This window comes from Ahaetulla prasina, chromosome 1 (assembly GCF_028640845.1).
Source record: "Ahaetulla prasina isolate Xishuangbanna chromosome 1, ASM2864084v1, whole genome shotgun sequence".
In the NCBI taxonomy this organism is placed as follows: domain Eukaryota; kingdom Metazoa; phylum Chordata; class Lepidosauria; order Squamata; family Colubridae; genus Ahaetulla; species Ahaetulla prasina.
Window position 1 is genome coordinate 341,085,110 of NC_080539.1, and position 25,419 is coordinate 341,110,528.

A 25,419-nucleotide genomic window follows, 5' to 3' on the forward strand; every position below is an offset into this window, starting at 1 on the left:
TTAGGCTCTTCTCCAGTGAATCCTTCCTTCTCATTAGGTGACCAAAGTATTTGAGTTTCATCTTCAGGATCTGACCTTCTAAGGAGCAGTCAGTGTTGATCTCTTCTAGGACTGACTGGTTTGATCGCCTTGCAGTCCAAGTGCAAGCCATATCTTCAGTTCCAAGAGAACCAACACTGGGTTATCATCTCTGTTAGGACAAAAGAATAATGATGGCAAAGAAAATAAAACCAGAGGAAGAAAGAAAGAAAGAAAGAAAGAAAGAAAGAAAGAAAGAAAAGAAAGAAAGAGGCATCAGTTGTCCTATCCAAAGGTCTGGGTGAAGTCCTAGCTGGGTAAGACCTTTCAAAGTACCAGTAAGGAGGTAGCTATTAAAATTTTAGGGGAACTAAGATGTACCTGAATAGCTCCACATTATGTTCCATATAAAAAGATATATGGAACATATTACCATTTATGGTGGACATGTCCAACAGCAAAAAAAAATCTGAGTTAAAATTAAAAAGTGGCTGGAAGAAATAACTAATCAACATATAGACTGGAGACCAGAGACCTCCTGCTGGGAATATTCAACACGAAATACAGTAAAGAAATAGGATACCTAATTCTACATATAATAACAGCTGCCAGAATAGCATAAGCACAGAAGTGGAAAAAGGATATACCAATGGAGAAGGAAGTGATAAAGAAAATTTTGGACTGGGCTGAGATGGATAAATTAATGAAGGAGTTAAAAGAAAAAGAAGAGTCGGAATATTATATAGTATGGAACAAATTGTATAATTGGCTAGAGACTAGAAATACTAAATGATGAAAAAAAGTGAAAAGCTTATATATACATGTATATAAAATGGCAATTTATGAAAGAAAATGAATAGTTAGAAGGATAGATAAGATAGAAGATATATAGAAACAACAAGGGAGAATGGGACAAAAAAGAAAAGTATAATTAAATGAAACAAGAGGAGGAATAAGGATGTACATATGAGAAGAATAAGGAAACGAAGCTGATGTAAAGAAGGAATATATGTTTTATGTCAATGTATGTTATGCATTGTTGATTTTCTTTTGTTTGTTCTTTTTTGTAAAAAAAAATTAAAATAATTTAATTATTTTACAGGAGAACTTCATCTTTTAGCACTGCTAAAAGAAAACCATACTTATCAGGTCCCAATTCATGGCATTATTTAATTGCTGGAACCTGGAACTTTATAAATAATGACCAGCACTTTGAATTGTACTTGGAACCAAACTAGTGATCAGTACAGTTGTGAAGCAGAGGCAGTACAAGAGCATACCAAGGCATATCCATCACTGCTGGTGCTACAGCTGGTGGACCAACTGAAGTTTCCAGGTGGCTGTCAAGGGCAGTCCCATGTAGAATGCATTACAGTTATCACACTATGAGTTTACTAAGACATGCGTGAAGGGGCCCCAATCTAAGAAAAACTGCAACTGATACTTGGTACCATATTATATCTTTGGTCTGTGAACTGCATTGGATCCCAATGTGCTTCTAGGAAGAACTACAAGTGCTGGTTGTCACTTATAAACTCCTCCATGTTTGGGTTATTTATAGGACCACATTTCCAATTGTATCTACTTCAATTTATTCCTCTTCCACTTCAATTAAAGAATGTTACCTTATGTTACCTTGAAGTGTACCCTTCACACTTCCCCTGCTATCTAGAACAACATACCCCACAAGATCTGATTGGCCATGACCTTGGTGTCTTCTCAAAGTGTTGAAGACATGAATGTGCTTAAGGGCTTGACGGTTGGGAGATTAGATGGCCCATTGAGAGACCTGTTAATTGGTTTGGTTTACCTTCAGTGACCATTGTTGGTTCTTTTATTTTTTTGTACTTAGGTATGTGTATATGTGTTTGTGTGTATTTATAAGATGGACTGACGTATAACTCAATGAATGAATGAACAAAATACATGTATGTGTGTATGTAAAGTATGTATGTATGTATGTATGTATGTATGTATGTATGTATGTATGTATGTATGTCGGAGGACAATTTGGTGAGAAAGGTTCCAGGTATTTAATCTCCCATTCCACTAAATGGGAGAGGACTCAGATAAAACTTACTTAAAATCTTTAAACGTTAATGATTCATTGTGATACATTTTGCTGACAAATATCCAGAAGACATTGTTATCTAGCAAGATCATCAATAAAAAGTATCTATCTATGTTTATTATGTTCTTGTTAACTGGGAATTTGTTCTGCTACATTGTTAATTAGAAACAGAAGGTGAGAGATGACTGAAAATCAGGCTTATTCTAAGTCTTGAATGGTATTTTAATACCTCAGAGTTGTGTATCCATCTATTTATGGACATCTTTGATCAAAGTTTTGTTTAAGAAATTGTTACTGGAAATCTAGAATTATTTGCAACTATCATTTCTGGTGAGCAGTAATTCTTGGGGAAATATCATTTGTAGAGCTGAACTTCTTTCCAGATTTAATTTCCAAATTCTCTTTCAATTTATTACATTTTACCAAATAATTGTGGCTTTCTGTTCTTCAAGAGACAGATCGTTTCAAGGAACTGCTGGAAAAATACCAAAGATTTATAGATCTAAATCACTGCCTCTGTATCCCAGGCATCCTTGAGGAATATGCATGGATGTTTCAGAAAATTCAAGATGGTGGTTGGGATTTTGTGATAGAAGTCCCTCCCTTCATGCATGTTTAAAGGGCCAAGCCTGCTACTTGGTTTTTGTTGACCTTTCTGTGAATGTCACCAGCTTGAATAGCAAATTACCAGAACTTTAGGTTGGAATAAAAGCAAGAAAATAGTGAGGTTGAACATTGTTCCTTAGAAAGACTATGCAGTCTTTCTATTAGTCTATTAGACTCTTGGCTTCTATTTGTAATCTGCTTGTAATTTGGATTCTTTGCTTCTGACTCCTGCTCATAATGGCATTTACAGTTTAGCTTGATTTAAATCAGATTTTTATAACAATGTTTTTCAAAATTATGGACCTAGCTCCATCTCTCAATGAAGTCTTAGTCAGGTATTTGTCATTCAATTCATTTGTTCCCTTCGTCACCTCTGCATTACTGATGTGCTTATAAGTATTGATAAAACATTGCAGTAAAGCAATCTGGAAGTCATTACATACATTACTGCAGTGTGTGGAGTTTTTTTTTATTTAAGTGTTCTATCAATGCACACAGGCTTTTGCATACATCAATAAAATGCCATTTCAAAAGTGCCATGGAACAATTATATAATCACATTGACTGCATTTTCTTCCTCCTGCTTTTTGAAATGTGTTGTACAAATGCTTTTTACAGTTATACAAAGCATTTGCACTGCCTGGAGTATCACTTTGCCAGTACTGTTTGTGGAAATATCTTATATACATGCACAATTGCAGGAAAAGGTCTCAAACAACTGCATCTAGCCTTCAAGAGATGCTGTGCCCTTCCAAATATTTTATGCAGCCTTCAGTGCTTCATTGGTAAAACGTCAGACAAAAAAGAATCTTCTTGAAACAAAACAAAGCACTACTCAGATTACCCTGAAGACACAGATAAACCTCCAGGTACTTCAATGACCCTCTAAAACAGGGGTGTCAAAGGTGACATATTGCGACTTTTCCCCCTTCGCTAAACCGGAAGTGGGTGCGGCCAGTGCTTAACACATCTGGACCATGGACCATGAGTTGGACACCCCTGCTCTAAAAAGATACAAATTACCAGCTGTCTGCAAGGAATATAAATCCTTCCATTCCCCACTATCCTGTCAGAGCTGAAGAAGCTTCTTGGATGAGAAGTGAAATGTCTTCAAAGAAAGAACAAGAAAGTCCACTTGCCTGCTGAAAAAAAGCACCTTTGGGACAACCATGACCTGGATGACTAAGAATCTCCACAGACAACAAAACAAAGCAAACAGAAATACACATCTGAAATGGCCAAATATAAGTAAACAAAGGATAGGTATGGCTAATGAAACATGATGCTGGAATAAATTGAAATGAGCACAGGGTAGAACTCATTTGAAGGTCTGCTATAAAATGATGAGGGTGAAGCAATCACTCTTCTCCAGTAGCATTTTCTATAGTGGTTTATCTAATTTAGCTTTGTGGGGAGGTGATCAGAAGCTAATTACCTTTTGGTCCATGACAAAAAAATGTCAATTACTTTATCACTTAATGGTGACCAATTTGCACATCTCCATGCTGCCTTGGATGGCATAATTTATACAAAGGCCTGTGCTTTTTCAGTTATAATAAATACTTTACTATCAAGACAGACTGAGAATGTACAATAGGGAACAAAGTTTCACTATCTCCTCCAGTTAAGTTTTTTTCTTTAAAAAAAAAATGAAGTCCCTCAGCTTAGTTTATGTAGAAATACATGAGATAACTTTTGATTCTTTTGGGAATTCAGGAATTGATACAGGGATCTTCTGGTTCTATTGGTAAACTTTTTTTAAAAAAAACATTTTATGTTGGCTTTTTAAATTTATTTGTAGTTTTGGCTTGATGCTGCATATCACCCATATCACTTCGGAATTGGGGGCAATTATAAATACCACAAATAAATAAGCAATTACTTAAGTAGCCAAATAAATATCCTCCTGAAGTTGTATAACTGGGATGGAATCTGAAGGCTGTTGTGCTTCTAATTTCACAGTGGGCAATTCTGTTCAGTATCATGTCACTTGCCCTGTGGAGTTCTTCAGAGTTCTTTCTTGTCCACCATGTTATTTAATATCTATGTAAAAACTCTGGGAGATATTGTTCAGGGCAATTGTTTTGGTACTATCAGCATTATCATAACACTAACCTTTCTCATTATCAAAATTAAAGATCTGCATTGTTGATAATTAGTTCTAGGAACACAAGTAGCAATGGTTAGGTAAGATATTGAAATGAAACCCAGGCAAGACAGATTCATATCAGAAGACAAGGAATTCTGCTGTATGTAATTACATTTGAAGACTCGGATATGTAATTCAGATATACTGCTGCAATCCGTTGTCTAGCTTTTGGTAGTGGCTACCACCACATTGCACAGAACTATATCTATTCCTGCAGATGACAGATTTGGCCAAAGTAACCCATATCTCAAATTTTCAATCCTTTAACTAGTATTCTGTGTAAGGCTGCCTTTAATTTATGAGGATTGTGAAGGAGAATCTTCTAGTGGCTAAAAGGCTTCTTTTAAGGGTACTCAAACTAACCCCCCTTATCTGCAAAGAAAAAAAAATCCAGTACTTGATTATTGACACAATTTGCTCTCTAGCACTGAAATTGTGTGAACCTTTAGATTAAACGCAGAATATTATATTTTGAGGTAAGAAGGAGATATTTAGAAGATGGAAAAAGACACCCCCTCCAGTTAATAGGAGAGATCACATAATCAAATACATAATTGGGAAGATTAGGGCAGGACAAGTAGTAAGGGTGGAAGATCATTAAATAGAGATCCAAACTAGAACTAGGGAGAAATTTCCTGACAGAACAATTAGCCAGTGGAATGGCTTGCCTCCAGAAGTTGTGGACGCTGAAAGTTCCATCACTGGACATTTTCAAGAAGAGACTAAATTGCCATTTATCTGGAATGATAAAGGCTGTCCAAGACATCCAACCTTGTTATTCAAAGTTCTAAGAGGCAACCAAAACTATTGAAAGTCAGCACAAGCTTTGCTGCAGATTCCACTTTGAATCACCCTTACTAATTGATAGTAATGAGAACACTATAGCTTTCCCCCTTAAACATCTAATAAATGCTAATAAATTCAGTTACACCAATACTGTGTTACCTAAATTCTATTTCCCATCATTTTATTCCTCAGCCTGAGTTCAAAAGAGAGGTCTTCCAATAGTATCACAGAAACAATATTTAGGCACGTAAGAAAACTCAGATTTGTGGCTTTTTCCTCCTTACCTTTTTAAAATGTCACCATTCATTACTCCTTTGCAAGACAGAAGTGCTGATGCACCATAATACCTTGCTGTAAGAACAGAAATATTTCTCACCAGCAAATGAATTCAGCAAGGAAAAGGGGGAGCAGAATCTCTGAAGGGTGGAACAAATTGAGTACATGGAAATAAACAGTGAATGAAACACACAAAATCTTATCTCCATCTAAGCAATGGAGAGGGGGCTGGTTTAATAGTACAGTTTGTCACCAAGCCAAGCTGTGGCTGACTCCATCTTATGAAAAATGTCTTTTATGTTAGAATTTTTTTTTTATGGCTGCTACTTTAAGGGAGGCCAAGAGACTTGTTCCAACAAGGGGAATATTACTGAGCACCTTGTCAGATTTCTCCTGCACAGAATTTGTGGTTTTTAAAGAAGACAACATTATAACAGGTAGTTATGTGAAGAATTCAGGTTGTTTTATTCAGACAAGCAGATTGAGAAACTGGTCTCAGAGGCCTGAGTGTGTTGGGATATAATAGGTGATCAGTATGAGACTGTAACAAAAAAGAATAGAAAAATTAAATTTTTTAAGGTAAATTGGTCTCTTTATCAGACATGTATTATATTCATTAAAGAAAAGCAAATCACACTATTGAAAGGATAAATATGCCTCTCTTTTTTTCCCCCCTTGCTCAGTTCCTGCTTCATTCCAAGATTCTAATAGTGAAAAAAGCTGGCACCATTTAGGAAAATTAGAAGTGAAGAGACTAAAATTAATTGGGACTCCTTTTTCTCTTGAGGATGTAACCATGGATCCAGAATAGAGTAGAGCAGGTATGTTGAACCCACAGCCTGCAAGCTGCATGCAGTCCTGGACAGCTAATAATGTAACTCCACAAGTTCATAAACCTTTAATATTATTATGTGATTTACATACATGAACTATTTTATTTATTTTATATGCAGCTCAAGACAGTTCCTCTTCACACAGTGCCCGCTCAGGCAAGCCAAAAGGTTGGACTCTTGGACATCCTTGCTGTAGAAGATCTTGGTTTAAAGCATAATTGGCATAGGAAAGAAGCTTAATATGTTTAAATATTATTTCAGACAACATTCCAGATCACGGAAGTCATTTGAGATTCTTTTTAGTTTCTGGTACTCATGGAAGTAAAATGTTGCTTATCTGGGTGTTGGCCACTAGAGAGGATGTGTTCTTGTCTTTTTGTTTCCTTAGCTTTTTTATTGTCTCTTGAATGGTGTGTAAATATGGTTTATTTCTATGTGTCTATTGATGGCTGATTTGTCTGAATTTCAGGAATTCACTAGCATTTTTGAATTTAGCTTGATCTGGAATGCTTACAATTTTCCACTTGAAACTGTGGTTGATCTTGCCCATCTGTTGTGAGATTAAGAGTTTTCATTGTGTCTTCTACAGTTACTGCTGGTTGGTGATCATATGGCCTGCTAGTTTTCTGCCTATTCAAAAGAGAAAATAAAAAGGGGATTAACACTACACAAACTATCAAGCAGAAAACAATCAAGAAGTACCAAAGAGAAAAGCAAACCCCAACAAAAACTGGCAGAGCAAGCTACTGTCAGTGGTGGGATTCAAATTTTTTAACAACCGGTTCTGTGGGCGTGGCTTATTTTGGGGTGTGGCTAGCTGGTCATGTGACTGGGTGGGTGTGGCTGGCTGGTCATGTGACCAGGTAGGCGTGGCTGGCTGGTCATGTGACTGGGTGGGTGTGGCTAGCTGGTCATGTGACCGGATGGCCATGGCTATGGGCATAGAAACTACTCAGAGGGCTAAAATGTCATTTCTGACCAGTCCACACACTTTTGACCAGTCCTCGCACTTATGACTGGTCCTCACACTTATGACCATCCTCACATTAATGCCCATTGCAGCATTTTTAGCAACCATGTCACTCATTTCACAACTGCTTCTCTTCACCACGGTTACAAGATAGGGCGCAAAATGTAAAATGTGAGGACAGTCGTAGGTGTGAGGACCGGTCAAAAGTGTGAGGACAGGTCAAAAATAACTTTTTCAGCCCTCTGAGTAGTCCCTATGCACAAAATGCTGCAAACAGGCATAAATGATGACTGGTCATAAGTGTGAGGACTGGTCAAAAGTGCGAGAACCTGTCAGAAATCACTTTTTTCAGCCCTCTGGGTAGTCCCTATGTGCAAGGGACTACTCAGAGAGCTGAAAAAGTTATTTTTGACCTGTCCTTGCACTTTTGACCAGTCCTCGCACTTACGACTGTCCTCACATTTTACGTTTTGCACCCTATCTTGTAACCGTAGTGAAGAGAATCAGTTGTGAAATGAGTGACACAGTTAAGAATGCTGCAACAGGCATAAATGTGAAGATGGTCATAAACACGAGCTCTGTTCAAAGGTGTCAGAATCTATCAGAAATCACTTTTTTCAGCCCTCTCGGTAGTCCCTATGCACATAGGACTACCCAGAGGACTGAAAAAAATGTTTTCTGACAGGTTCTCACACTTTTGACCAGTCCTCACACTTATGACCAGTCATCATTTATGCCTATTGCAGCATTTTTAATAACCATGTCACTCATGTCACAACTGCGGTGCTTCATGTGACTGGGTGGGTGTGGCCAGGTGGTCATGTAACATAGCTTCTTTGCCTTAATGACAGTTTGCTGCAATGTTCGTAAGTGTGAAAAACAGTCATTAGTCACTTTTTCAGTGCCATGCTTGTTAAACCAATTACCAGAACAAATCCATTCTTCCTCCCTCTTTCTCTCCATCTCTTTCTCCCCCTTTCTCTCCTTAATCTCTTTCTCCCTCCCTCTTTCTCTCCTTCATCTTTCTCCCCCCTTTCTCTCAATCTTTCTCTCCTTAATCTCTCTTTCTCCTCCTTCCTTTCTCCATCTTTCTCCTTCTCTTCTTCATCTTTCTCCCCCTTCTCTCCTTCATCGCTTTCTCTCCTTCATCTTTCTCTCCATCTTTCTCTCCTTCTCGCTCCTTCTCTTTCTCCCCCCTTTCTCTTCTTCATCTTTCTCCCCCTTCTCTTCTTCATCTCTTTCTCTCCTTCATCTTTCTCTCCATCTTTCTCTCCTTAATCTCTCCTTCTCCTTCCTTCTCTTTCTCCCCCCTTTCTCTTCATCTTTCTCCCCCTTTTATCCTTCATCTCTTTCTCTCCTTCATCTTTCTCGCCATCTTTCTCTCCTTCATCTTTCTCCCCCTTCTATCCTTCATGTCTCTTTCTCTCCTTCATCTTTCTCCCCCTTCTATCCTTCATCTCTCTTTCTCTCCTTCATCATTTTCTGCCCCCCTCTTTCTCTCCATCACTCTTTCTCCAGATGGGGCAGGGTAGGCTGGCGCTGCATGGGTGGGAGGTGGCCGCAGGACAGTCCTGCTGGGTGGGCAGCAGGCCGAGGCAATTGACACACGCTTCGCTGGCCACCCAATCCAAGCTCCTCGCTGGCCGCGCTTTAATCGCTGGCTAGAGAGAGGCTTGGATGCAGGCAGACTGGGGAGGGAGGATTAGCAGGCCACCAGCCGCGCGAGAGAGGCTAAGCGCCTTTGAAGTGACAACCGGCAAAGCAAACTCAGGGGAAGGGCTTCTTCCCCCCTCACAGAAGCCCCACAGCCAGCGCCCCTCGTCCCCATAGAAACACCTCCCGGTTTAAAGGCCCCTCTCCGCAGACTCCCAGGCCCCGCCCTCCGCCTCTCATTCCAAATCCCCCCTCCCCTCCCCAACAGTCCTGGTGGGGGGGAAATCACTCACCGGCCTCCTTCCCCTGCAGGCCCCAGGTGACTCCATTGCCCCCCCTCCCCGCGCGGTTGGCTTGGTTGGCTTTGGTTTTGAAATGAAGTTCCGAACGGGCAAGACGCAGGAGGAACCAGGCCCGCGCCCCGTGACGTGTTTCCGGAAACCGGTAACGCTGCAAAAAACCACGTGACAGGGAGGGAGCGAGGGAGGTAGACCGGGGCTACCACGGTGTGTGGAGAGACACCCCCCACCTACCCCACCCCCCTCAGTCGAGTAAGGATCACGTGAGCCCGGGAATTCTGCTTGTGATTGGTGCAGAAGAGGAGGAGGAGGAGCAAAGGAAGGGCCACGTGGCCAGGGAGGCGCTTTAATCGCTGTTAGAGAGACCCTTCGATGCAGGCAGGCTTCTGTCAGCAGCCGCGGGGCGCTTGGATCGGGTGCGATCCCAAGCCGAACTTTTGTTAAATTGCCGTTTCGCCCCACCCCTTGCCCCTCCCCTCCCCACCATTACTTACTGGTGTCTGGTGGGCAGAGAGGTGCATTTTATTTATTTATTTATTTATTTATTTATTTATTTATTTATTTATTTATTTATTTATTTGATTTCTATACCACCCTTCTCCCGAAGGACTCAGGGCGGTGTACAGGCAAGAATAAAACAGACGGTACAATATACAAATTTAAAATGCAGTTAAAAAACTTATTTTAAAATTGGCCTGAGAAGTAAAATATATAATAAGCTAAAAAACCCCATTTAAAATTAATTTCTAAGAATTTAAAAATTTGTTAAAATCAATTTAAGCCAGCCCCGCGCGAATAAAAAGATGTGTCTTCAGTTCGCGACGGAATGTCCGAAGGTCAGGTATTTGGCGTAAACCCGGGGGAAGTTCGTTCCAGAGGGTGGGAGCCCCCACAGAGAAGGACCTTCCCCTGGGGGCCGCCAGCCGACATTGCTTGGCGGACGGCACCCTGAGAAGTCCCTCTCTGTGAGAGCGTACGGGTCGGTGGGAGGCATGTGGTAACAGCAGGCGGTCCCGTAAGTACCCAGGCCCTAAGCCATGGAGCGCTTTAAAGGTCGTAACCAACACCTTAAAGTGCACTCGAAAGGCCACAGGTAGCCAGTGCAGTCTGCGCAGGAGCGGTGTTATATGGGAGCTACGCGGAGCTCCTTCTATCACCCACGCAGCTGCATTCTGGACTAACTGAAGCCTCCGAGTGCACTTCAAGGGGAGCCCCATGTAGAGAGCATTACAATAATCCAAGCGAGAGGTAACGAGCGCATGAGTGACCGTGCACAAGGCATCCCGATCAAGGAAGGGGCGCAACTGCCGAACCAGGCGAACCTGGTGGAAGGCCCCCCTGGAGACGGCCGTCAAATGATCTTCAAACGACAGCCGTTCATCCAGGAGGACACCTAAGTTGCGCACCCTATCCTTTGGGGCCAATAACTCGCCTCCAACAGTCAGCCGCGGCTGCAGCTGACTGAATCGGGGTGCCGGCATCCACAGCCACTCCGTCTTGGAGGGATTAAGCTTGAGCCTGTTTCTCCCCATCCAGACCCGTACGGCTTCCACACACCGGGACAGCACTTCAACAGCTTCATTGGGGTGGCCTGGGGTGGAGAAGTACAGCTGGGTGTCATCAGCGTACAGCTGGTATCTCACCCCAAAGCCACTGATGATCTCACCCAACGGCTTCATATAGATGTTGAACAGAAGGGGCGAGAGAATCGACCCCTGCGGCACCCCACAAGTGAGGTCCCTCGCGGTCGACCTCTGCCACCCTGTCAACACTGTCTGCGACCGGTCAGAGAGATAGGAGGAGAACCACCAATACACGGTGCCTCCCACTCCCAATCCCCCCAACCGGCGCAGCAGGATACCATGGTCGATGGTATTAAAAGCCGCTGAGAGATCTCATAGGACCAGGGCAGAGGAATAGCCCCTGTCCCTGGCCCTCCAGAGATCATCCACCAATGCGACCAAAGCTGTCTCCGTGCTGTACCCGGGTCGGAAGCCGGACTGGAACGGGTCTAGATAGACGGCTTCATCCAGGTATTGGGGTAGCTGTCGCGCCACAGCACTCTCTACAACCTTCGCAACAAAGCGAAGGTTGGAGACTGGACGATAATTACCCAAAATAGCTGGGTCCAGGAGGGCTTCTTGAGGAGGGTCTCACCACCGCCTCTTTCAAGGTGTCAGGAAAACCCTTCCAACAAAGAAGCGTTGATAATCTCCTGGAGCCAGCCTCGTGTCACCTCCTGAGTGGCCAGTACCAGCCAGGAAGGACACGGTCCAGTAAACATGTAGTGGCGTGAAGTCTCCCCAACAACCTGTCCACGTCCTCGGGAGCCACAGGGTCAAACTCATCCCAAATGGACTCAACAAGACGTTTCTCCTCTCCCTCGCTTGGATCATCCCAATTTTGGTACAGACCATCCCGGAGCTGAGCGATTTTATCGTATAGATAACCACTAAACTCCTCAGCACGTCCCTGCAACGGGTCATCCCGCACCTCCTGATGAAGGAGGGAGCGGGTCACCCGAAACAGGGCGGCCGGGCGGTTATCTGCCGACGCAATGAGGGTGGAGGCATATGAGCGCCTCGCCTCCCTCATTGCCACTAGGTAGGTCCTAGAATAGGACCTAACTAGTGTCCGATCAGCTTCGGAACGGCTGGACCTCCAGGTGCTCTCTAGACGTCTTCTCCGGCGTTTCATCTCCCTCAGCCCCTCAGAGAACCAAGGGGCCAAATGAAATCTGCGCCGGGTCAGAGGTCGCAAAGGCACGACACGGTCCAAGGCCCCAGCCGCGGCCCGCTCCCAGGCCGCAACTAGTTCCTCAGTCGTGCCGTGGGCCAGATCCTCAGGGAATGGCCCAAGCTCCGTCCGGAACCTCTCAGGGTCCATCAGGCGCCTGGGACGGAACCACCATATAGGTTCCGTCTCCCTGCGATGGTGGATGGCGGTTCGGAAGTCTAGTCGAAGGAGAAAATGATCGGACCATGACATCGGTTCTGTTACTAAATCATCTAATTCCAGATCATTTAACCACTGACCAGAGATATAAATCAGGTCCAGTGTGCCTCCCCCCATGTGCGTGGGGCCATCATTTACCCGAATCAGGTCCAAGGCCGTCATGGAAGCCTGGAACTCCCGAGCTGCAGTCGATAGCAAGCCAGCCGATGGCAAGTTGAAATCCCCCATGACTATAAGTCTGGGGGTCTCAACCGCCACAGAGGCAAGTACCTCCAACAGCTCGGGCAGGGCTGTGGTCACGCAGCAAGGAGCCAGGTACGCGATCAACAAGCCCAACTGATTCCTATGGCCCCACCTCACATAGAGGGATTCACAACCGGCAATCTGAGGAACAGTGGCCTCCCTCGGTTCTAGATCTTCCTTAATGACAACCGCCACCCCCCCACCCCTACCTTGGGCCCTCGGCTGATGAAATGCTCGGAAACCTGGAGGGCACAGCTCAACGAGGGGAACCCCCCCCTCCGGACCCAACCAGGTCTCCGTAATGCCCATAAGGTCCGCGGACTCCCCCTGAATAAGATTGCAAATCAGGGGGGCTTTATTAGCCACGGACTGGGCATTACATAACATCAACCGAAGATCCAGGCTCTGAGGATCATGGCCGCCTGAGGAACGGGTAGGGACTGAGGGGCCGGAGCACGTGATCGCCGTCAAACATCGAGCACGTGCTCCCAACACTCGATACGCCCCCCCCTCCGCCATATCTGCCTCTCCCACTTACCGTACAGATTGGACAGCCCTCTAGTCCTGGAACAGAACCCTCCCCCCCTGCCTTCAGACCAGATGTAACAATGTCGCGAACAAGCACAGGGCTGGATCCTCCCGACGGGTTCTCTCCCCACCCACAAATCCTCCCCTCCCAACCCTTAAAATCCCCATTAAAACTCCCCTTAAAAAATCTATTAAAACAACTAATTAAAAAACCCCTAAGCCTCCTATTTTTCGCATGCCACCTCTCGGGACTCCAAAGCCCGTCCTCAAGGTGGGCCCTCGATAATCTGGAGGGCCAAACCCGCGAGAGAGGGGCATCTCGCAGGGCAAGTAGGTCAGCCGCAGTAAATGTTCGCATCACTGAGAAGGTCCGGCAAAAGGCCCATCCTGGGCTGGTCAAGATGATAGCAGATGACAAAGCAGATGGTAAAGTGACCATGACCAGTCTGTCCTGATGGGAAACAGTTAGAGGTAATCCATGTGCGGTAGATGACCAAACCGCTGACTCAGTCAATTCACCACCCCATACAAGCAACCAGGGGTGGACTATGGAAGAAGGGGGGGAGGAACGATGATAAAGATGTTATTTAAAGATGTTAAATAATGGAGGGGTATCCGTTGGGCCCGTGGGCCTTCCTCAGGCACCACCAGATATCCACACCACTAGGGCAAGGCCACAAACCACCTTGGGCCTACCGGGCCATCCGCCGCCTCAAAGCACCGGGGCAGGCCGCCGCCGCCTACCACCTCCGCCCGGCCATCGCCGCCGGGAAAGCCCCATCGCCACCACAAGCAGGCCACTGAAATCCCCACCATCCAGGAGGGGGCACCAGTCACCAAGTCCCGCCAGCAGTCCCGGGGTTCCACCGGCGCCAACGCCCGACGAAGAGAACCAGGCCGCCGCCGCCGCGAGTTCGAAGAGGCCGATGGAGCCCGGGCGGCCCTCCAGATCTTCATTGGGGCGCAGCCCCTCCGGGGCTCCTCCCATCGCCCCCGAAGACGCCCAGCTCCAAAACCCATCCTCGAATTGCCCGAGTCCTCCAGGCAGGGGTCCAGGGGGTCCGCGATACGCCCCCCCCGCCGCCGCCAAAACGCCGAAAAGGCCGGCGGCGGCTCGGCAGGCCGCCAGGATTACCCACAAGGCGCCGTGACTCCGGGGCTCCTCCCAACGCCCCTCGGAGTCGCACAGCGCCCAGTCACCCCTCTTTCGGGTGGCTAGATCTTCCTCCATCAGGGCGGGGGCCCAAGATGTCACTAAGGCCCCCCCCAGACCCGGACAGAGCCCGAAAAGGCCCGTCGCCGCTTCCCCGATCAGCAGGGCGGCGCCATCTTGGACATGCGCAGAAGGTCTTTTTCTGCCCACTTACCCGACTCCGGTAAGTAATGGTGGGGAGGGGAGGGGCAAGGGGCGGGGTGAAATGGCAATTTAACAAACAGTTCGGCCGAACCACCTAGAACCGGCAGAATCCCACCACTGGCTACTGTATATAAATAGAATAAAAATCCCACACTTGGTTGCACTGATGATGTGACCTAGTTGGGTAATAAAATGTCTGCAAGCAAACCACCAGACTTGGAGAGTATCAAAGACACCATAGGAAGAAGCTGTTGGATGCTTGTGTTATACAAACTTTGTCACCATTACAGCATCAGAGTCTCTGGTACTGTGAGCTTGGCAAACACAAAGAGGAATCCCTCTTACAGTTTAGCTCTCTTCTCTTTACAGAGCAGCAGCTGTTTTGACATACAGAAAAAGAGTATTTTGTGCCCTGAAGAATGGAGAACCCACTGGTAACTGATGTGAAGAAGTACAGGACACCTCTTCACACCAGTTACCAGTGGGTTCTCCATTCTTCTCATTGTTGCCTCAATAAAGAATTAAAATACAGCCATGAAAGCAGAGTCTATGTGAGATTGTGCCCTTTAATCAGCAACACTCCACATAACCTCCAGGCTCTTAAACTGATAAGAAGCTCAGGCTTCTTATTCCAGACTAAACTTTTTGTGACTTCTTAAGTATTCTAAACTACACCTTTTATTTCAGAACCTACATTTTTACATGAAACCTGGTGTTGTTATTTCAGTATTTGTATGTTGATAACCTGAAATTGTCATTTGATTTTTACTGAGAATAAACAAATCTGATCTGTGCATTTGTTTGGGAAATATTAATTAGATTATGCTTCCAAATCAGTGGTGGGTTGCTCCCAGTTCTGTCTGGTTCTATAGAACCAGTAGTAAAATCGGTGGGAGGCTCTGCCCACCTGCCCCGATGTCAACAAGGGGCTGCTGCGCATGCACAGAAGTGCGTGCACGTGCGCTCCCATTGCAAACCGGTAGTAAAGGTAAGTAGAACCCACCCCTGTTCCAAATGAATGATGAAACAAAACTCTCATCACCTCTCCTGGAATTCTGGCTGCCGAATTCTGGGAATTGATGTTCAAATAGCTTAAAGTTGCCTAGCCTGAGAAACACCGCACTAGGGGAAACAAGAAGCCAGCAGGGCTTTTCTTTTTACAGTGCCATGTTGAACTGAGACATTTTACTGTTTTGCAGGAAGAATTACAGGGATAAATAAGCCAAAGGCACTCTTTATCCTGTTTATAATTTTCATTAGCTGTTTATGAGTCTGTCTTTTTCAAAAGCAAACCAACATAAAGATATTCTGAAATCCAGTTTAATAGCTAGGACAAAAGGTTAGCAGCCTTAGACCCATATTCAAACTGTCACTCAGCTATGAAACTAATTCTCTTTTTGACAAATTAAAAAATATTTACTGTTGTAAAGGAGCTAAAGTGCCCCTGTCATTTTGAAAAATTATCTTGTTTATCTCAAATCCCACAAGGACAAACCCCAGGCCTCAGGACTGGCCATGGGGCAAAGAGACAAGTCACAGCTCTAACAACCAACCCTTCTTTCATAGCTCCTTCCTGCACACTCAAGATAAGTAGTAAAGGCCTTAAGTAGTAAGAGCCTTGAGCAGCTATACCTGTGATTTACAATTAAGAAAAGAAACTAAAATATTTTCATATTAAGATTTGAAAATATGAAATATCTACATCTTTCTTCTATGCCACTACTAGATTGGTGGCAGAAGATTGGAGGTAGAAATAAAACTAATATGTTTTAAAAGATAAAAGTATAGTCTTACTTTATTAAAAAATAAGTCTTATTCTGATTGATTGGTTTATTTCCTAGTAAGAATATTGGGAGCTACAATCTTAGCAAGGCTAGCCCAAACCTATTTTATTTTATTGTTTTATTTATTAAATCTGTTTGCCACCCCTCTCGCAGCATAGTCTTCTCTTGTAAGATTGTGCACTTTATAATCCACTGGTAGAATGAGACAGCTCATATAAGAATTTATTTGTAAACAAATCTATGGAATATTTTGAATTGCAGTGTTTCACACAATCATATCTTTATGTAGCATGCTATAATATGGATATAGTTTTACCTACAACTGCTTTGCATGTATTCCCTTCTTCCCTTCCTGTCAGATTTGTTTCCAATTAATTTTCAAATGCTAACTATCAGAATTATAACTAATTTGAATATTAACCATGGTTCAAAGTTGATGTAAGATTCACAATGTTCTCAAACTGTTAATATTTTATTGTTTCAGAGATAATTGAGAAAGTTAGATTCAACATGGGCATAAAGAAATAAGAAGGCACTATGTCTATAGGGGCATCAGCTCCATACAACAACAACATATTTAACAGCAAGGGTTAGATGATTACATTTTTTATTTGATTCTGCATTATAGTTTGTTGATTCAGGTTTGCGTTCAGAGACTGCAGATATCAACTCTGATTAAGCTTACTTCCCCACCCCCCAGAATTAAATACCCCCACATTTATCAACTGCCATACTGGCTTCAGTTTTTTGTGATTCTTATCCTGTAGGCTTCTTCTTCTTCCTCTTCTTTTGCTCTCAGTACATTAATAAATACTTTATGTTTGGTCATGAAAAATCTATTTCAGGACAGTGTGTTAGGATATATTCATATTTTAGCTCTGAAATGAGCCGCCAATTGCTGAAGTAGGATAAGGCAGCCTCACCCACAGAGAGCCAAAATTAAATCTGTAGAAAGTGCAGACATAATATATAACCTTAATTGGTAAGCCATGTGCCTGCAATTTCTTATTCGCTTATCTGGAAGTAGGTATTACTCAGCTCAGACTTATGAGTAGACATCGGTAGGATTGAATTGTTACAACATGATACTATGCGTATCACTGAGTCCAGTGAGTTTACTTTCAGGGAAGATGATGTAATATTGGCAGTTTAATCTTGTTTCAGGAATAATTCATAGTGTTAAAAACTAAAAACATGTTGACCATTCTTTTGTGTTTCTTAATTTATCAGTAAAGAAACTTACCCTAAATATATTATACTTATTAAGGCATTTGCAAGACTCAAGGAGAAAAAAATCTATTTGCTTCTCATTTTAATAGTGATCCAACCAAGTTCATATTTTGTAAAATAATATATAGATTACAGTACAGTTATAATATGGAATTCATATTTATATATTTAAGGAACTTCATCTTTCCATCCAGTTAAAGAAATGTGTATGGGAAGTTTCATTTTTATGCATTTCTTTTTATCCAAACTTTCAAAAGCAAACACAAAAATAAACCCTAGCAATCTTGTGCATCAGAAAACATGAAAATTATTGAGAGTACAGATAAATTTACCCATATCCTGATTTTATTTCATTTTGGTTATATGTGTAATTCATACTACTATTTATTGTAGAAAAAGTAAATGAAAACAAATATGAACACCTTTATACTTTGCAAGATAATTCCTGAACAGGGTGAATACTGTATTCTTTTTTGTGGTGAATTTTCTATGAAAAAAAGTGGCCAATCAAGACCTTCTCTAACTATGTAAAACAACTGAGCCATGAATACAAGTCAGAGAAAGGACACGTGACAGAATTTGCAAAGGTTTACTTAAGTGGAAGATAATGCAAAGAGGGTTCAAAAGGGAGCACGGAAAACAATATGGGGGAGTTAATAAATCACTATAACGTCTCTGAACTCCATCCTCAATGTCTAGTTTTCATCATTCAGGTCACATCCCTGGGCTTCTGAGATTTCATTAAACAGTTTCATTGCAGGTTTATTTATTCCAGCCCAATGAACCTTCTTGAACCCTTTGCAGTATAATTCCCCGCCCCACTCTGTTTCAGCAAGTCATCAAGCACCTATCATGAACATTATCTATAAATGGTGCTCCACTCCACTAAGTTTATATCACAGAAATTGTAACCTTTCCAGACTATGTCAGATTATAACTACATGGTTACATATTATCTTCTTTGGTGGCCTTGCCTAATTAGTCATTCCTTTAAATTAAAGAAAAGAAATCAGGAAAATCACTCAATCAATTTTATCTATGAAATTGCTGTATCTTTTTCCTGAGATTTATAAAAAAATACATTAAACCAACAGATTCCCAGATTGCACATGTACCCTATTCAGAACCAAAGATGGAAGGTCCATAGAACCAGGAGGCCCAAAGGCCTAAAGGTAGTTTTGTTTTGGCTTTTTTGTAATGGTATTCTCTTTCACCGAATAGGAGATGTTGGGTGTTGGGGGGGGTACTGTTCAAAAAAATAATGGGAACACAATGTAACTGCAAGTCAATCATACTTCTGTGAAATCAAACTGTCCACTTAGCAACACTGATTGACAATCAATTCCATGTGCTGTTGTGCACATGGAATAAACAACAGGTGGAAAGCAAAGGCAGTTAGCAAAACATCCCCAATAAAGGAATGGTTCTACAGGTGGTGATCACAGACCACTTCTTAGTTCCTAAGCTTTCTGGCTGATGGTTTGGTCACTTTGGAATGCTGGCGGTGCTGTCACTCTAGTGGTAGCATGAGACGGAGTCTACAACCAACACAAGTGGCTCAGGTAGTGCAGCTCATCCAGGATGGCACATCAATGCGAGCTGTGGCAAGAAGGTTTGCTGTGTCTGTCAGCGTAATGTCTAGAGCATGGAGGCACTACCAGGAGACAGGCCAGTACATCAGGAGACGTGGAGGAGGCCGTAGGAGGGCAACAATCCAACAGCAGGACCGCTACTTCCGCCTTTGTGCAAGGAAGGACAGGAGGAACACTGCCAGAGCCCTGCAAAATGACCTCCAGCGGGCCACAAATGTGCATGTGGCTGCTCAAACAGTTAGAAACAGACTCCATGAGGGTGGTATGAGGGCCCGACGTCCACAGGTGAGGGTTGTGCTTACAGCCCAACGCTGTGCAGGACGTTTGGCATTTGCCAGAGAATACCAAGATAGGCAACTTCGCCACTGGTGCCCTGTGCTCTTCACAGATGAAAGCAGGTTCACACTGAGTACATGTGACAGACGTGACAGGGTCTGGAGACGCCGTGGAGAACATTCTGCTGCCTGCAACATCCTCCAGCATGACCGGTTTGACAGTAGGTCAGTAATGGTGTGGGATGGCATTTCTTTAGGGGGCTGAACAGCCCTCCATGTGCTTGCCAGAGGTAGCCTGACTGCCATTAGGTACTGGGATGAGATCCTCAGACCCTTTGTGAGACCATATGCTGGTGTGGTTGGCCCTGGGTTCCTGGGTTCCTCCTAATGCAAGACGATGCTAGACCTCATGTGGCTGGAGTGCTATGGACTGGCCCGCCCATTCCCCAGACCTGAATCCAATTGAGAACATCTGGGACATCATGTCTCGCTCCACCAATGCCATGTTACACCACAGACTGTCCAGGAGGTGGGGATGCTTTAGCCCAGGTGTGGGAGGAGATCCCTCAGGAGACCATCCGCCACCTCATCAGCAGCATGCCCAGGCATTGTAGGGAGGTCATACAGGCACGTGGAGGCCACATGCACTACTGAGCCTCATTTTGCTTGTTTTAAGGACATTACATCAAAGTTGGATCAGCCTGTAGTGTTGTTTTTGACTTTAATTTTGAGTGTAACTCCAAATCCAGACCTCCATGGGTTGTTCAATTTGATTTCCATTGATAATTTTTGTGAGATTGTGTTGTCAGCACATTCAACTATGTAATGAACAAATTATTTAATAAGAATATTTCATTCATTCCGATCTAGGATGTCTTATTTTTGTGTTCCCTTTATTTTTTTGAGCAGCTTATATATGATATTGGTTGTGTGTATTTATTAAGAGCCCAATGGAAAGATAACAGCTGAATTATGATTCAGTTTCAGATAGTATTTTCGGCTTTAACCTCGATTTCTTTATAATTTAGTTTTCGAACCCAGTTTAGCATGATGATAAATAACACTACTTTCACCAATAACTACATCTTTTAGTGTAAAATGTACTTTGCAATGTCTTGATCTGCCCTGAATTCCATTAATTTACTTTACTTTAAACCATTGTGTGTGTGTGCATTCTATTGGCATAGTTCTCATTTTATAGAATGTCATAATTGTATTTGAGACATGCCTGTGAGTCTAAGATAAAAAATATAAAATTTACTGTTGCATTGGATGACAGCTAAATATTATTCTCTATTCTGTATCTTCCCTGATTATGCTCTTTTATACCTTCTGAGCTATAGCATTTGCCCACAGCTTGTAAAATGCAAGGCTCTTAATAAAGGCAAATTAAATCCCTCAGGTTGTAGAGAGTACACAATGCAGAACAAGCAATGGGAAGAGAGAAAATATGCCATGGGAATGAAAAAACAACTCTCACATTTAGGAATCCAAAGAATGTATGTATGTATGTATGTATGTATATATGTATGTATGTATGTATGCAGACAATTTATAACCTGCCAAAATTGCATTAACTCAGAGCATTTTACAATTAAAAATTACAAAAGAAAAATAAGAAGCAATGAGCAGTCCAAAGATACCGTAACATAAACAAAACCAAACATTGCCTGTCCAGTTTTAGCAGGTGCACTATCACCCCACTCCCACCCAAAATATGAACTTCAGGATGGGATCTGTTTTCTGTAAGGTAAAGGTTCCCCTCACACATACATGCTAGTAGTTCCCAACTCTAGGGGGCGGTGCTCATCTCTGTTTCTAAGCCGAAGAGCCAGCGCTGTCTGATGACAATTCTATGGTCATGTGGCCGGCATGACTAAACGCCGAAGGATCACGGACTGCTGTTACCTTCCCACCAAAGGTGGTCCCTATTTTTTCTACTTGCATTTTTACATGCTTTCGAACTGCTAGGTTGGCAGAAGCTGGAGCAAGTAATGAGAGTTAACTCCGTTATGCGGCGCTAGGGATTCCAACCACTGAATTGCCAACCTTTCTGATCGACAAGCTCAGCGTCTTAGTTTTTTTTTTAATTTGCATTTATATCCCACCCTTCTCCGAAGACTCAGGGCAGCTTTACACTATGTTAGCAATAGTCTTCATCCTATTTGTATATTTATATACAAAGTCAACTTATTGCCCCCAACAATCTGGGTCCTCATTTTACCTACCTTATAAAGGATGGAAGGCTGAGTCAACCTTGGGCCTGGTGGGACTAGAACCTGCAGTAATTGCAAGCAGCTGTGTTAATAACAGACTGTCTTAGCAGTCTGAGCCACAGAGGCCCCTTAGTCATTGAGCCACCACATTCCCTATCTGTTTTCTGTATGAATATGCAAAGTATGAATTACAATTTCTGGCTGAGAAAATGTATTTAAAGCATGAATGTTTTAGGATAACCTATATTTAAGTTTATGTTTTCTTAGGCAATGCTTCAGAAATCTATTTATGAATGGAGGTTTGTGTAAATTAACAAGATATTAGTCCATCCAGAAGCAGGAAGATAAAAGTTGTGGGATATTTAGACCAATACATTACATAATAATATGGACTTGAAACAGATCTGTTCAGTGTTTATTCATATTCTCTTTTAAATCCATATTAATTCAACAATAAATGACTTCCAGGTGATCTCAATGACTTGCTAAAAATGCAAATAATCAGCTATCTGCAAGGAGTATAAATCCTTCCATTCCCCACCATTCAGTCAGAGCTGAAGATACTTCTTGGATGAGAAGTGACACATGTTCAATCAAAAACACTGAAAAATATCAATTGCTTCAGTGCAAGATAGGTTCCTATATGTGTTCTCTGGTCAATGGTCCAAGCTGTGTCCTCTGTGCATAGCTAGTGAATTTGGTTTTGTAATGTGCAGATAGCCACAAATGTTTTCATTGTTTGTGATCTTTATCGTGACAGTCTCACCATGCATGCTGTTCAGTGTGATTGGTTTTGTTTAGCTGTAATGAGTTGGTTCAACATATAACAGTGGATGTAACAGAAGTTCTGGAAATAACTGTAGTGTCTTCAGAAATCAATAGGGAGAGGAAATATGTAGTTTTCCCCCCTGCCTCTCCCCACCATCTATCATGTAAGTTACTTCAATGAAATCTAAATGTAAGATTACAGCGGTTCAGGTGGGAATTTCACATAGATTTGAACTGCTCTCTGGAGAATTCTGGATTACACAATGCCCATTCAAATGAATATGTAGTTTTTCATCTGAGAAAGCTGTGTTATTGACAATCTTCTGCCATTCAATAAATCATTCAAGTATAACTCGGTGAACACTACTGATTTTCACCGAGTTTAACTGTTTGTGAATACCCATTTGGAAGAGTACAAAAGAACAGAAGGACCATATTGAAAAAGAAAATGGTAGGGTGGTAACTAACGCCCCCACACACAAAATTTGGTGTTGCACCTTCTGTTCCAGAACCATTATGTTCAGGAGCATCCACAAGGGGAGAGATTAAAATGTCAAATTACAGCTAGTCCTTCACAAAGACCCACCTTCTTTTTTACATTCATTGCACACACAAAAAGCTTTAAAAAGGAGGTGAGCAGAGTTTGATCATGTGGTAATGACCATCATCTTGATTTTCTTAGCCCTCCTTGTGTTTATATTTTATTGTTAATGTAAAGGATAGTCTGATGCAAATTTAAAGACCTCTGTCGTGTCCCACTCCTCCGCTGACGGCCGGGTCAGGGAAATCCGAATCAGGCATGCCTCTGCAGCTCTGCCAAAGTCCTAGCAAAGTTCTCAAGGCAGGCAGGAGACCAGAAAGTGACTTCAGCAAGATAAGGTAGACTTTGCCTGACTCAGAGAATGCCAGAAAGCAGATCCTTTATATAGGCCATGGGGTGTGGCTCCATGACTCAGCACTTATCCAGGCCTGCCCCTCCCTTCCTTCTGTTGACACCGCCTATCAATTCTCCTGAAGCGAGGGTCACTCCAATCCCCAGCTGTTGGTAATTGACCTTCCTCAGGCTCACATGCTGTGGGGGAGGGGGAGGGGTCTAGTTGCTCCGTTTGCCTGGGCATGGAGCCAGGGCTGGGGGCTGGAGAAACTTCTTCTTCCTTGGCCTGTCTTGGCATGGAGCCAGGGCTAGGGCCGGGAGGCATGCTAGGACATTCCTCAGCGTTCGGAAGCAGATAAGACGGGCCCGGCTGCGGGGAAAGCGGACGAGGCACAACAACCTCTGGATTGTTGACATCTAACTCTGTAGAGCAAGTTACTTGCCAAAATAGCTCTGATGTTCAACTCCTACCAACTCTCGATGTAGTAATTTTATTCTATGCCCCTTCTTTAAGTAAACCAAGGAACATTCATAGTTTGCTTAATTAAGAATCCTTAACAACCCAGCATAATGAACTCTTCCATATTAAATGCTTCAGTCTCAGTTCCCCATACATTCTCATCAGCTTGACAGATCCAACTTATTTGAAGTGAGTCTATAACCAGACAAAATAACAGAATAGTAATCATGTACAAAGTATCAGGGCCAGATGTTACATTGCAGTTCAAAAGATTCATTGCTCAAACCTATACACAAGAATCTAGTCAATTAAAGTTCAATACTAAATTGGTGCCAGATAAGGGTCAATGGAATTCAAGAGGGGTTGGACTGGACTTTTGTGGCAACTAGTGATTCTAGGCCAGGGGTCTGCAACCTTAAACACTCAAAGAACCATTTGGATCCGTTTCCCACAGAAAAAAAAATACCGGAAGCCACAAAACCCTTCCCATACCTGACTATTTCTTGAGTGGCCACAAAACTAGCATACGTACTTGAATTAAACATTCTGTTTTCTTCTGAAACTTAACTTTTCTTGGGTTTATCCATGGTTGGCCTACCAGGGGTTGAAAAGCTCAATAAATCGCATGCCGCTGAGTGTCACACTTTGGCAGTTGTGATGTATATTATGAGTGACAGAGAGCTGCAGCAGAGGAGTGAGAGAGCCACATGCGGCTCCATAGCCGCAGGTTGCTGACCCTTGTTCTAGGCTGATGGTATGCTTAATATCACCCCACCCACAGCTCTGCCTGCTCTTCTCCTATAATATTATAACACCAAGATCAGCAGTTTAAAGCCAACCTCACCTCTGATTGCCATGTCCTGAGGAAAGACTGAACATAGGATTAGTAGAACATTTAAAATATACATATTAGATAATTAAGCAAATTAAATGGAGACTCACAAAGTCTCAAAAAATATACTGAATTGTAAATTTTGAAATTAGGTTTAAAGGCTAAAACCCAGGGTCTCCATAACTTCACATTTTTGCCTTTCTAATTAAAAAACAAGACAGACCAATCAAGGCAAGAAACATTTTCAGAGGAGGAGACTTCTACCATTAGACTTTCCAAGAATACTACTGGATTCTATCCATTAGAATTTTATCCAATAACAAGACTTTCGGGCATGTCTGATTAGCTGACTTGTATTTTAAGAGCCATGGGGTCGCAGTGGTTAGAATGCAGTATTTCAGGCCTGCCAACTGCCAGCAGTTCTATTCTCAGCGGCTCAAGGTTGACTCGGCCTTCTATCTTTCTGAGGTCGGTAAAATGAGGACCCAGATTGCTGAGGGCAATATGCTGACTCTGTAAACTACTTAGACAAAAGCTGTAAAACACTGTGAAATGGTATATAAATGCTATTGCCATTGCTATTGCTATTAAAAGAAAAAAGAAAGAAAGAAAGAATTTATTTCAGTTACCTGATAGTAGCTGTG